General features: G+C 41.5%; 1 protein-coding gene across 1 annotated transcript in view; it reads right to left on the reverse strand.

The window, feature by feature from the left end:
- Window positions 1-15,708, reverse strand: part of LOC120955139 (uncharacterized) — a 438,811-nt gene that overhangs the window by 379,239 nt on the left and 43,864 nt on the right. The window lies entirely within an intron of this gene.

Genomic DNA, 15,708 nt, shown 5'->3' on the forward strand with positions numbered 1-15,708 from the left:
CTGCTGACACAAAATGCTAATCATGTTGTGCACATACAGACACACACACAGGTTGCCATTGCATGCCCGCTGCAGGCCCGGGATGGAGAAATAAAGCGATACACAACACGAAACATAAAGGATGGCAAACGTCTTGCAACAAAGCAACTTTGTGTAAAAGAGCCCAAAGGGGTGAACCAGCCCGCTTCCTCGGTATAACTGAGCTGAGGGAAAAACAGCAACTGGCTCCACCATATCCTTCCACCCGGCGTGTGAGTCATAAAAATGGGAAATACAATTTTTATAAACACAAACACTTCCGTCTTATGCCAGTTGTGCTGGCCAGCGGCAGAGGAGAAAAGGATAAGGACGAGTTGGAATTTTATTTTTAAATTTATCTCCTCTCTTCCATTTTGCTCTGCCCTAACGAAGTGTGCGTGTACAGTCGCCAAAGTGCACCAAGATGCTCCTCGGTCCGCACCAGCCACCCGAAAGGGCGACGCAAAAACAAAAAGGGGTTTTTGTTTTTATGAGATTATAAGATGGTTTGCTTTCATTTCACCACCCTCCACACGGTTTTAATGCACCAAAGCAAACTAGCTTCGTAGCGTCTTCGTACTCGGTAGGGTTTTGCAAAACGGGGGAAAACCCATAAAGCCCCACTGCAAAAACTGTCCCACCGGGGACGGCCAGTTCGATGATTGAGTGGCACACAACGGAGCCAACGTGCACAAGGCAGTCGATCTGGCCCTCGTCAAGCGGTGTGAACTTTGTTTCCTTGTCATCTTATCTCACGCCACAAAATATACAACTCACACACACATACTCATCACCTTAACCCACTACAGCACCGTGGGCTGTTTGAAGTCAGTGAAGTGGGAAGAAAAGGACTTTCTTTTGCACCCTTCGTCCATTGTGTGCTGTCTTCAAAATCGTAGTACCGTAGTTGTGTCACGAAGGGAAACTTTTATCATTTATATGATAATCGATTGGCGGTCCATCACCGATCACGCCGCATAGGAAGAAAGGGTGCAAACATACTTTACCAAGCTGCCGAGGGGGGGAGGGAAGCGGACAGAGATGTGTGTAGTGCACTGAAACATTGCGCCGTTTCATAACCGACCAGGAGGCGAAGGATTATGATTGAGTTAGACGGTGCCATTTGCGAGTTGTAGCTGCACATAAACGGCAGGCAGGAGGGCGACCGTGTCAGCTTTATCGAGATGTCAGGCTTGATGACACAATTTGTGAATCGTGAACTTGGTGTGACCTATTTGAATAATGTAGTTCGTTATGATTATGAACGAGATGGTTATAGATGCATCGACAATGTTTAAAAAGTTGTCCCAAGCTATTTTATTTGGTTTGAAGTGTGTATAATGAGGTGACAAATATTGATAAAAAGTAGAAAACAAGATTTAATACAGAGTATGTTATCGTTAATTTATGTAACCGTGGAACAATCGAAGGGAAAAAAAGAAAAATATGAATGACCAAAATTCTAAAACTTAAAAACTAATCAAATAAATAGAACAGGATAAATATAACAATTTAATTTCGATTATCCACCTCATAAGCAAAGTATTCATAATAAAAAAATCGGTATCAAATTGAGCATTTTCATCAAAAACTTCAAAAACTTACCACAAATTAAAACAGAATCTAATCAGATTTTGAACATCGGAATCAGTCTTATTTTGAAAGAACTAATACATTGACGTATTTTTTTACAAGAAAAACGTACAAAAAGCTAAAAATTAGATATAAGTAAACAAAAACATAGAACTGAAACAGAGCTAATAATAAAATACGAAAACAAAAACAATCGTGTTGTAAATACTCTTTCTTAAAACAGAAATGCTATATTAAAAGCAAAAAATACGTCATATTGCTACGCACAATGTCATTTAGAAAAAGTTCCCCACACGAAACAAAAAAGTTATCCCATATAAAAGAAGGCTTTGAATGTTAAAAATATAACGCATAATAAACAAAACACAATAAAGGAATATTTCTCATGAATATTAAGGCTCACAACCCAGCGGCCATTCTTCCCCATGCCCAAATATATATATGTCAACCTAACCTTTGCACGCTCAACACGATAGAGATAGAGTAAAAAAAATTGCCCTAACCACCCAGCTGGGCCAGATCCTTTCTGCTCGGGGGCGATTTATTTAAACAATCCAACCAAAGCCAAACCCATTCAGGGTTTATCCGATTATTGACTCACAATCAACAATCAAACAGCGAACAGCAACCGCCAAGGCTGTGGAGCGGTCCAAAGGGAAAGCAACCCATGGTGACATCCTTTTGATGCGTTCCCTAACAATTCAAACACTCACAGTGACAACGCACTGCGACGCCACTTGCGACGACCGGCAAGGGCTACCTTTAAGTGGTGAGCTACCACCGGCTAGGACGGGGTTCCTTCGGGCGTTTCAAACACATTCTCCCTGCACTCACGCTGCCCGTATTTGCGTTGGCGAATCGATAAAATGTTAATGTGGCTTGGCATTAAAGGTCGCCCGAAAAAATGTAAAAAAATCGTAGGGTTATTCGGGAACGCAACATTCAGCAGTGTTTTTCTATCATTTACATGCTTCTATTTTGAATGGAGGATTTCGTTTCATCTCTTGACGCTTCTCGATGGTCAGCCTGAATAGGTAAAGGATGCACCGAATGAAAAAAGAAAGCCTTACCGATTTGAAAATAAAACGGAAAACGCAAAAGGAGCAACAGAAGTTGTGTTTGTTTTCATTTCCCATGTGTTTTTGTGGTCTATTTTTGCTAGCTGTTCGGTTTTCTTTTAAGGGGGAATCTGTTTACATTTTGTTAGGCTTTGGAATTCAGTTTACTGGCGTTTCAAATCGGGTCAGGCAAAGATATTTAATCTTCCACTAGTGCCCTTTACTGTATTGTAGCTATTAAATTACGTTTGACTTTTCGTACCGAGACAAATATTTCAATAGTAGATCAACAACAACTTTAAAATACATTCTTTCGGATTTGTGAAATGTCTGGCTCATTCAACAACATTCCCCCAAAAAAGACTTTAAAATATCCCTCTAAGCCCATCCATCCGATGGCGTTTGCTCCTTCTTTATAGTTTGCAAGCTCCATTCATTACAACACGAAGTGCACTCTCAAGGTTACGACCATTAAAGTTCCCACAGACGGGTCGCCATTTTTTACCATGTTATTTGTGAAAAGAAAGCACGTCTGCTACTGGCTGCCACCGGAATCCAGGGGTCGAAAATTTCTGCTCATTAGGCTGAATAATTTATGCCATCCTGCAGACTAGAATACTGATCCGTCCTTTGAATTTATTTCCCCCGAGATTGTCTACCGCCGGGGAGCAGGGTTTTTATTTGTGGTGCTGAATTTTTTATATTATGTTTTTTTGGTTACATACAATGTCTGGCTGAGGGGCAGCAAAATGAGTGAAAACATAATTTGAATCTCAGCCAGACACCGGTACAGGAGATGGGCATTGAATAGTTGTTGAAGGTTCTTGTAAAACGAGTTAAATTGTGCTCTGCAATAAAATGCTTAATGTAATAAATAAAAAACAAAATTTGTTAAAAATTAAACAGTTTTTACATCATTCAGGAATAAATATTAAACTAAGAGATATATAAAAAAAAATATTGAATGAACTCAATGTTTTGTCATTCGAAAACACTTGTCATTGTTGCCGACAAAAAATCATATCTATTTGCTTACCCTAATGTTAAACACAGCCCAACAAACCACGCGGCCATAAAATTATGCTTCCAGCCATTTTTATGTAACAAAAAACCAACACAATACAGGAGCACCTCCTCACTATTTTCGGGAACCCTCTTCAAGCAAACGGGGAAAATTCTCATTCAAACATCTTGCATGCGTAACCGCCCAAGAACTCCATTTCGGTACCTTTGCGCCGAAAGCAACCGATTCGAAACCACGTTGGAGGCAACGCTTGATTTGACTTTTATTGCTACTGATTGGATTCAGTTGATTGTGTGGTGCACGTTTCCACGCTGATTGCATTTCCTGGTGCCAGCCCCCAACGCACTCATTGCGTCATTGTACGTGTGTACGAAAGCGTCTGCACTGGTGCGGTTATATGTGCGTAGCGAATGGATTCCTCTTTTGAGTGCAGGGGGGTGAACAAAATAAAAGAAAGTAAGTAATAGAATTAAGAACACACGAACGCGGGATTTGTAAAGAAAAGAAGAAGAAAAAAACAGATCGCATCAGCATAACGGGCACCGTCGTTGCGCGGTGATGTTTGTGGCCTATTGTTGATGTGAGGTAATAAATAAACCCCACGAAGGTAAGATCGCATCCCTCTCGGCTGTCCGAGGGGTTCAGCACAGTTCGGAATTATTACACAACCGAGGCTTATTGGACACTTGAGGTTTTAAGTGTCTCCTTTTCTTCCGAGGGGACCGCAGACAAAATGCAAGATCAACAGAATAAAAAAATAATCCCATTCTATCCAAGAAGTGCCCCTAAATGTATGCTACGCATTGCACAATTTGTGCTTTTGTGCATTGAATTTGATTTGTTCTTTTTGATGGTTAAACACATCTAGTGAAATGAAAGCAAAGACAAAATATGCATACACAAACAACCTTTTCTAGGAAAATTGTGTTCGTATCGGTTCCATTGTTGAGCAGGATTTCAACACTGCCCGCAGTAACATTGTCTGAGCTACTTTTCTTCGTTTTTGCTTTCCCATTTCCCCCAACCGAAACATCAATAGCTGCGAGCAACAAATTTAAATAAATTTCATTTGCAAGCAAAGCTTCTTGACACGCTACATTCATCCTTCTCTCCCCTTCACTTCTGGGCAGTTGTATCTGGCTTACCCATTGCGGTAGGAGAATTCATTTCTCCCTGTACCCCTGAAGGCATCAGAAAGCATCAAACAAACACGTTGCATGCATAAGGGAGTCGATAATTTATTGTTCCGCTTGCCATTCCTCCCCCTACAGTACGCATACACTCTCCCATACACATACACATAGGCAAATGGGATTTGTTTTCCTCCCGCTGCTGCCCAATCGAACTAACCATAGATGTCGTTTCGGTGTAGGTTTCCCGAGCACCAACACCAATAACAATAATGATATTTAATAACACACAAAAGCAATCACGACCGACACGAGCGCAGGGCTGGAGAGCAATCTGAACCGGTGCAAGTGAAAGTGTGTGTGTGTGTGTGTGCGTGTGTGTGATAGGTTTCACTCCCTTCTATTTCCAATCGCTCGAAGCTAGCGTCTAATTGCGTCAGCTGGCACTAACCCTTCGAGAGCGTATCGAGGCTAAAACGTCAAAAACCACACCTCAGCTCGGTCGAGATCCAATTAAAATCTCAACACGCGGCCTTTATTTGATGTACAAATCAATGTCATATGTCTTTCGAGGTTTCGAGAAGCGTACCAGAGGGACGCGCGTGCCATATTAGCAATTGGTGAGGAAAAGAAAGGCATATTAGCGAAGGCAGGGGGATTTTGCTCTTCGGGGGAACAAGAATTCTGCAGAACCGTGATTGAATTCTTCCAAATCCTGTGCAGTGCAGCTGGTTGAATTTTCTTAATGCAGTTTCTCCAGCAATTGAGTGTTATGCGGCGCAAATTGAATCATATTTGTTTCTTAGGAGGGAATTGCTATGGAGCGTTTGTATAATGCTAAACATATGGAATAAGTAGGAAATGTAATTAGATTTGAGGTGAATGCTCCTTCATTGAGATCGTTTATGTATCTTTTAATGATTTATTAGTGGATGCAAATTAAAATAAGTAATTCAGCAGTTTTTGGTTTTATTTATCTGTTTAATAGATAATGTGAATTAATCACAAAATAATGAGTAATTTGCACCTGAATTAACAAAAATGCATATAATGTCAGGTTCGCAATGAAATTTACAATAAGTGTAAGGTATTAATGTATTAATTAATGAATCACATTAATTGGCATATTTGTTCCTCGTGTGTCTAATTTTATAGATACAGCCTAAAGTTATTTTTATGACATTCAATTTAATAAATTTGATTTTGAGCCTAATATAAGTCTGGCGCATTACTGAATGCATGCATTTAGGCGTACTTACTCAAGGCTAGAACTCCCATAGTGCTATGTATTCCCCAAACGATTCGAAATTGCTCAACAAAAACCGAACGAGCGCAGCCTTAAAACCCACACTAATCTCCCACTTTTCAAACAACACTAGGAGCAACGCCAACAAAAACCAAAGGGAAGGTTATCAGGGCCTCACACGTAGGTTAATAAAATAATGGGCCAAACATTTATCACTAAACTCCTAAATCGCCGCAACCCACACCGTAACGGTGGACGCACGGCGGCGGCTGCCTTACGCTTGAAACGTGCCACACGGATCGCCCGGTCCGAGTCAAGCCTAAACGCGTAGCGCATCCACCCGTTGATGGTGGAGGAAATTAAAATTCCTTGCCGGTTTCTATCGCCGCCTCATCCACACGCCGCCCTCAAGTATTCCCCGCTCGGTCGGTTTTAATTGATCCTATCGCTTTTCGCAATCTTGTTTTATTTATTGGAGTTTTTCGAACCCTTGCCATGAGCGCGCTGAAAAAAGCAACGAAACAAATTGAATAGGACGCAGCCAGTGCGTCCGTCGGTCAAAAGGGGTAACTCGGGTGGGGTACGGTTCAAAGGAACATGGCTTGGGTTTGGCCCGTTTCGGGCACGTCTGGCGCTGCGGTTCATCAGCGTCATTATTCTGCTCATCATCCGCTTCGTGGTGGAATCCTGCTGGGGATAGCCCAAGTCCCTTGCCGTTCATCAGCAAGCGTAAAGAGTGAACCAGCCTGGTATCAGGGTGAGCGTGATTTTTTGCTGTTGTTCTGCCTGCCTGCTTTGCGCCACCCAAAACTCCCCCAGGCTGGATAGTTTTTGATAAACATCAGATGCTCTAAATTATTCAAATTTATTACGAACCATTTTGGGCCGGACCGTCCACCGGGCAAGGGGTTTTCTATCGCCCCTTCGCCTTTCGGCGTTTATCTAAACTGACCATATCATATGCGAATTTTCTGGAGCTGGTGGACGCTTACGGCTCCGGATTAAAACACTGAAAACAACAACATTAAGTTTTATCTTTCATTAACCATCTAAATGAATTTAAATTGCTTCAGCTGGGCTCGTGTACCTCTTATCGGGAGATGAAACCGTACAGGGGGGGAGTATAATGGGCATAAACTTATGGCTGAGATCCTAGGGGCCTAGAAATACCAAATTGGTATCTTTGTTTGACTGTGGCATCGCTCCCTTCCACATGAAACACATGTAAGTGATCAAGAAATTTAAACAATCGGGAACCGAGGGAGTTTGCAGTCCCTTCTTTTCCTGCGCTAGTTTTATCAAAAACACAGAAAACTGTTACAGTGCAGAGAAAAGGGTTCAGCTAATAATAAAAGAAGAGCACAAGCCCGAGTGTGAAAAATCGATTTCTTCCTGCAATGTGGAAAACGACCATAACAAACGATTACACAAAGCGTAACCCACCGTTTTGGCGGAGCGGTGAGTGTCTCGGTTTTACGATACCGCGTACTGTCTTGAAGAAGTCGAATCATAAAAGTGAACTTGCACACACACAGACACACACAGTCACACACCCATTCAAACAGTACTAGCGGCAATAAAATGGGTTACGATACAATGTGCTCACTTGGGGCCCCCGAGAACGGGTGAATATGCAAAGGAAAAGCAGCTCGGCAGCAAGGAAACAACACCATAAGAATTCATGCCCATTCCAGGCGCCGACAAACGAAATTACCGGAATGGGTTACGGTTTGGGCTGGGAAGCAAACTGGTAACAGTAGAAAAACTCCCATTCACCGCCATCGAAACGGTAATCAAATTTTACCCGATTGCTTTTGCCACTACGGCCCGGGTGCTACGGCAAGCGTGTAAACGGAGAACGTTAGTGCATAATTTAAATTGATATGGGAGATAACTGTTGGGAAGGGAAGGGTGCGGAAAGCATCTTGAACCGAAACCGTCAGCCGCGTGATGGTCAGTTAGAAGTTGGATGAAAAATGATCACTATTACCAGCCAATGGGCATACACCGCAGAGAGCGCAAATGGACGATGGGGAACTGGGAAAAGGTCATCTTCACTCCACCCACCCGAGTTCAAGGCGGGTTCAAGGGATGCATTTAAATGACCCATTTAGGTGTGATAATTTATCAGCGTGGAAACTGGCGGCAAACCCACCGTCACCGGTATTGGGGAGAGCTGTGCGGACTGTGTAAACACACACATGTATGAAACAAACGGGGTAACCGTTCAGGGTAATTTGTTGCCTCACCAAAAACACCCGGTCATAGATTGTGATGAACATCCTTATTTCCTGACGACCTCCAGGGAGCGCTTGCATAAGTGTTTGAGTGCGATAGTGTGTGTAAAATAAGGCTAGGTCGTTTAGGATAAAATCTTTCTATTCGGAACGTGCAGGGACGATTCTATTAAGAGTTTTTGGATGATGCGGACTTTTCAATAAATCTGTTAGATTTATTTTCTTGCAAGTCCGCAGGCATTATGTTGGGGCCACACTGATACGAAAGATCTGACAATGATCAAATCTGAGTTACTGAGGCTTGGGGTATCCCTAGAGAGAACCCAGAATCTAGGCTGTGATAAAGTTTATAAATATAGACCTAAAAAGAGAAACAAATAGCTGCCATTGCTTAGTGATCGATTGTTTTGCAACTAATTACTAGTATTCTTTAGCTCCAAGTTTTCACCAATATTTAGTTATCATTTATTGGAATTTTGGGTTTCGAAGGGTTGGTTGTGTTGAACAATTCTGGATGAGATTCATTGTAAAAGCTCTTTTTGCAATTGATTGTCGGCAATCGAGGCTGTCATGGTCACGAGTCTTATCTTACTTAGATGTTCACAGAGGAGAATCATATAATTTATTAGCAGAACATAATTTAACTAGATTTTAGATGTCCTTAAACAGCCACCGCTTTTCTTAGCTAATTTTAGAATACTTATGTTTTTAATTATCTTCTATCTTTGTACATTGTGGCAGTTCAATTAAAGATAGCCCTTCATTATGTTTTTAGCTAATACATTTCCATCTGTAGATCGCAAACTTTTTCTAAGTTTTTCTAAGTCTGATAACAAATCATATTTAAAATATCTGGATGTACTTTATACAGTATCCAATGTTCAATGTAAATATGTTAGACATAATGCGAAGGAAGTCCAGAAACGCAAGAGAGGAAGTATAGTAGCTAATAATGGGACAAAAAGTTTTGTTTTCATTTTTCTTACAGGATAAAACAGTTCTTGAGAATTTCAATGAAATCTTTAGGAACCAAACTGTAAAGAATACAGATACAATACCTCGGCATAGACCGATACAATTATGGCAATTATTGTAAAACAACCTTTGTCGTGGGGTCCAGTTTGTTTCACTCCCATAAGCAAGACATTATTCTCAAAAGCCCTACTACTGCTACTGCTTCAGTTGGGTGCGGTACAGCTACTAAATAAGGTGTAATATGGACTAATCATCATAAACGATGAGCGAAGCAAGAGTGGTCAGTGCTGGGAGAGGACCCAGTATGGGCAAGATTTATATCGCCTGTTTGCATCCCTCGGGAGCTCGATGCTCCGTAAGAATGTCCCGAGACCTAAGGTAGCATGGTGCGGCGTGAACGGAGCGTGTGGAAGTTGTAATTAAGAAATTATGCACAATCTGCATTGCCATGCTTGGGGATGCGCAGAGCTGGCAGACACCAAAAACATCACCTTACTATCACAGCCCGTCCTCAGTGTTTTGGGTGTAGCGCCATTTACACGCTCTCTGTCGTACGATACGTATCAAAGGGATGGGGGGAAACTTTTACAATCTCTCACCGACACTTGCAAACACACAGACACACACATCCACTCCAGGGCAACTGAGTGGAACGGTTGGCCCCAAAAAAACTAGTTACAAGAATCATAAAAACCGAACCTAAACACAGGCACCAAAGTGCTTGAAGTGTTTGCTAGTGGGTGAAATGGAGAGGGGGAGGATGAGTTGGGACACCAAGAAACAACAACAAACGACATCCTGAGAAAATAGCCGGAGGACAGGAAGCGTTGCTGCCGTTGCTGACCTCGTCGCCGCAGAAATTGGGGTTCCCCCGTGTTCCCCTATTAAAATCCTTAACAAGGCAATAACGCAAACACTCGTTTGCTAACCATTTGTGTAAGAAAACGGACGATTCCGTTTGCACACCAGGCATTCCAGGTCTTCTGCTACTGCTGCCAAAGAAAGCAAGAGGAACCAGAGATCACCAAACGAGCGCCGAAACGGTAGGAACAGAATCCTACGGCAGTAAAATCCCGGACAGAAAAACACCAAACCTGAAGCTATTTTCCATTTCCCCCGTTCCCAGGAAATACTTTCTACAACCACAAACTTCTTTCATTTGCAGAGTGGCAGAAAGGGCAGACGGTGTGTGGGTTTGTGTGGGATTCTGCTCGGCCAGCTGTCGTTTTTGCGTACTCTGGGAGGGCGAGTGGGCCGTGCCAAACGGTTGTGACTCAACGTAGGCGATGGTAGGGAATGAGAATGAATGTTTTTCGGGGAAGCAATTGCGGGACAAAAAAGTGATAAATTTTATCTAATACTGCAGCTAACTGCAACTGGGCGGAGCGTCCTCACTTCTGCAGCTGAACTGTATACGACGAATCTGTCAAGCCCGTAGAATGTGTGAACGATGCAAATACTTTTACTGTCGGAAAAGATGAAACGCTTCCTTTCTGTTTGGGTATGATTTAGATGGGAGCTTGCGGTAAAATAAAAAAAAGTAACAAAAAAGAGTGAAATATTATTCAATTTAAGCGTCAGCTCTGTTTTGTTCGTAGAAAATTAAACAAATTAATAAGAAGTAGCCGCCTCAGCAAAAAAAAACACATTTGTTTACTCCTACAAGTATGCAACACACTTGACTTTGATTGCGGTAGCAAGTAACATACGTGCACATGCCAGAAAAATAAATCCTCACTACACACCGGAGGGCCAGCTCCGAAAGCAGATGGAACACAGCCAGCATTTAATAACATGACTAAATACCTCTCCGACGCACACAGCGTTCTGCCTGCGAGAGTAACATTTCAACCTCAACCCGTCCCAACGAACCGCCAAAAGACAACGATGACTCCAGCCTCGAGGCAGCAACGGAGGTTCCTCTGCCAGCTTCACCCGGGAAAATGCCAACCATTCTCGGGTGGAAGCGTGATGCATCCTTTACCGTTTGCCCGCAATGAAATGCACCCGACCCGGTCGGTCGGTTGGTTTTGGAAGATGCCCCGAAAATGCCGGGCTGTACGAATTTTAGCTGTGGGATGTAGTAAACATAAATAACCGAACAGCAAACATTAATTTCAGGAAGCGGTGTGCTGCGTGCTTGTTACCCTCTGGCGCTGCCCTTTCCTCCTCCGCTCCACCGTAGCGCTCGCGCGTGGTATTTGGTGGTTGCTTAACAGTTGTGAAATCAACTAAAGTATCTGCACAAAACCCCTCCGGGAGGGGAGGAAGCAGGTTTTAAGTCTGCATGTGAATGTACTTTTGTGTGTCTGCATGTGTCTGTGTGGTTGATGGGAGATCTGGAAGTGTGTCGACAATTGGCCCAAAGGGCGTTAGTTTTACTGTTACTACTGTAACGATGTACAGACACCAACAACAACAGGAGAGAGAAAAAAGGGCCCCAACACGTACTTCGACGAAAATCCGCAGTCGTCACGCTTCCGTCAGGGGCAAATTTAATAAACACTTGCACGGTGGTTACTGTGGTGCAGAAATTGGGTGGCTTTTATTTACTGCTGTATTTGTGTGTGTTTTTTTATCGCTTTATGTACATTGCAACGTAAACATTTGCCAGAGACCTCATGAAGATGGACAAACAGATTGGATGTTCGGGTCAAGTGATTTTTTTCCGTATTATTCAGGATAGTTTGATCATTTCAAGCCTTCTCGAAATATGGCGGACTTCAAACATTTTTGAGCAATCTGAGTTTCGGATTCGTCTGATTGAAATATACATGCTAGCACTTTTATTATTGTATCGTAACACAAGAAAAAGCGCCCACATGTATGCAATGCATTGTCAAGATACTGTTTTTTAGTTTATGAGTGAAACCTAAAATATAATTCTAATGTGAACATGATTTTATCTTGAACAAAATTTTATTATTTTAAAAATTGTAATTTGTGAAATAAAATAAAGTTTAGCATTACTGCTGAACAGTGTCCACACAAGAAAGACAAATTTTATTCCAAACTAGAAACACAAGTCTAACATATACTTATCTTGCATAAATTTAGGCGCTAAGTTTGGCCGATGCGAAGAAATGAACACTATTGAAAATTCTTCTTTTTTTAATTATTATAACTTTAATAATTATAACAAAAAAATAAGTACAGACAAGTTTTTGCTATTAATCCTTAAAAGTTAGTTTTCAATTAAAATTATATACATTTAGAAATTATGCCATGAAATTAATGTCCTTTTTCAGGTTTATTTCACACGCAAAAAAAAACAACCCTAATTGCTTGAAATGTCAATAAATTATTTAGTTATACTTTACAAGCATTTTTAAACTACATGGTTTCTTCTCATAAAATCGTTTTTAACGCAGTCCCTAACGATGAAATTTTATTTTGATCTTTCATGAGATAGCTTTATACAGCTACCAACCCAAGGGTCATGTATATTGAATAAAGTTGCCCTATTGTTCCGCTATCCGCAATGTACTTAGAGCTAATGCTCAATCAATTGGCTCTAACCGCAAGAAAATGTCGGTTCCTTTCGCAAGTAATCTTCTTTGAAAAAAAAAAAAATTCTCCTCCTTGCAATCAACTTGTTTCGTTTATTCACAACTTGCCAGAGCTGTGTTTTCCTTCCAATAGCAACAACAACAACAGCAAAGGGTTAACCAGAAAATATTTTAATATCATCCACCCGCACACTGGTGGCCGCGCACTGATATGGTGGTCTACATAATCCTGCCCAATTTTCAAAGGGGCTTTTTCAGTGGTTTCCTTTTAATAGGCTTCAGCTTCCGGATGCCGGCGTTTCGAGAAGTAGAAGAAAAAAAAAAACCACCACAATCATGTCCACGCTTGCTCGCAGCTTGATCCAGTTTTCCGGTTCACCAGCCAAAAGGGAACCAGCGTCGAGATGATCCTGCCTTCCTGCCCTTACGCACCTCCGGCCGGCAATGAACGCAGAGAAGATTAGGATGTACATAGCTTTAAGCACATCACTTCGATTCGACCAAAAATATTCGGATATTTGGGGCTCCTTCGGATTAGACGATCCCGGTCCTGAGGCCAGCATGGGTAAGGATAACATTTTTATTGGCTCATAAAAGCTTTTCCAATTCTGTTTCGCTTTTCGGGTCGACCTTCTGCACACCCTTTTTGCCTTCGAGTGGCTTGCGTAAACTGCCGGAAATTAAAAATAATTGAACCAGAGTACGGAAGCACCCGGCCTACGAGAAGCTTGCTCCGGCGCGGGAAGAAAAACCCGACCACAATTTATGTGCCTGGGGGGAGGCTTTTTCCTTAACGTTCTGTCTTTTTTATGGAGTGTACCTTCTTCTCTTTTTATTTTAAAGGATCTTTACTTAGAACGGCCAATTCTTTCCATTGCATTGAACGGATCGAAAGGAGGAGAGAGAAAGTGAAATTGTCGAATCAGCAAATGCAAAGGAAGCGTCACTGCCAGCCGCAAAATCTTTGGATTAACAATTCAAGAATAAAAAGTAAGGTACTTTTGGCTAAATATACTTTTACCAACAAAAAAAAATACACCTAAACCCGTTGCAGTAAACTACAAACTTAAAGCTTTTACGTTCCCATAAACCAACGTGGCATGAGTTTATTCGCAACATCTCATTCCAACAATTGTTACTGTTTCGTACACAACAAAAAACAAAAGCTTACCCCCTTACTTGCCATGCCATAAAGTCATTCAAATGATGACACAGCTGTTTTCAGTTCTTAGTTGATGTGCTTTGGTTATTTTTTGGGTGGTAGAAGCTTTTCTCATTTTGACAGGGTATACACATACACATCAACTAGTGAAGACGAGAACTAGAGATTTTTTTTATTTTCAGAAACTTACTACAAAATAAACGTTCGCTTTTGTTATTTGAATTAAAATATTTGTTATTAATTCATAACATCAGTTTTCAGGTAAAGTAAAAGTAAAAGAAAAATTTTAGCACTATATATTATTATTAGCATTGTTACAATTTATAGTTACAATTTGTTGCTTTTTACTGTTTTTATTTATTATGTTATGTTATTATGTTTTTTATTTATTTATTTTATTTTTCTTTGTAATATTCCTTTCTTATGTGATAATTTACACATTTTCTTAGCTGGTTTATAAATTGCTCTATTTTTTATGGAATGTGTACAACACTCATTTAGTTAAAATATAACTTTTCCTACAACCTAATATCCAAAAATCTTAGAAATGGTTTTTAGTCTAAAATTGAATGAAAATGTTTTGCTTTTCGGCAAGCCCTGGTTTTGGTTGAAAATGTGTCTAAAAATTGAATTTTGTCTCAACCATTCATCATTCTTCTTCCCAAAGGCTCCCATCTAACAAAAGTAATTCTTGCGCCGTGTAACGCAAATGAATGGAAGACGTTCTTGTATCTTCTTTCTTGAAAAAGAAAAGTAAAACATTTACTTCCTTTGCTTAGAAAAGAACGGGTAGTTTTTTTTCTCTAAAACTCCCGCTCCTCACCATTGGCTCCGCTCACCGGTGCGAAACTTAACGACCGCTAATTAATTCATGTAAAATGAGAAAATTAACAACGAATATAAATGCTGCCAAATGAGCGGGCATAACTGTCGCAAAAGGCCTCTCGCCACCGCTTAAGCACACTCGCTTGCCAGCCAGTATCAAAATTGGGGGGGGGCGATAATTTTGGCGTACCACCCAGTCCAGCTGCCGGCAGCGAGGCTGTAAAATATGGCTCAAGCTTCTCGTAAAGCGCCACTACAGCTGGTTGAAAGGGAGCACAGGGAGCAGGTGTATGGGTGTGTGTGTGTTTCGCTCACTAAAAATGGAGGAGCGCTGGTAATGAATACCTTCGGAATAAGGACCAGCGCACTCTAAAAAAAACACACACCCAAGAAGCGCGAAACGATTCCTTCTGCGGGGTCGCCATTTAAGTGCCGTGCTCCGCACATTAAATCGTACAATAAATAGCTTAATGAAGTCTTTCCGTTTCATTACAGGCTGCGTTTTTCGTTTTGCGCTCGGGTGCGGGATTTTCTTCGCACGAGCATGGACTTACGGAAAACTTTTGCCCTTCCCGAAACTGTGCCTGCTTCCTGCGGGCAGCAGTGGGTGAGGGAAGAAAAAAAAAACACACTGAGCTTAAGAAACTGGTACATTTCAAAAACCAGCGCAAACGGTCATAGCCATTCGGTCCACCAGCTGAGTTTTGCTTAATGATCCTTGTAATTTATTCTTTTGTCCCATTCGCTTCCCCCCTCTCCCCTGTGCTGTTTGATCTCCAGTCTGAAAAAGAACTTTTCCCCCGTTCTTTTTTTTCGTTTGGTTCCTCAACGCGACCACAGGAACGCTTTTGCACGGGACAGGGAAGTGGGTTGGGCATGTCTCATAAAGTTGGCGGTTTTATGACGGTGACGAACTTTGGCCGATAAAGTG

Source organism: Anopheles coluzzii, chromosome 3, assembly GCF_943734685.1.
Source record: "Anopheles coluzzii chromosome 3, AcolN3, whole genome shotgun sequence".
Taxonomy (NCBI): Eukaryota; Metazoa; Arthropoda; class Insecta; order Diptera; family Culicidae; genus Anopheles; species Anopheles coluzzii.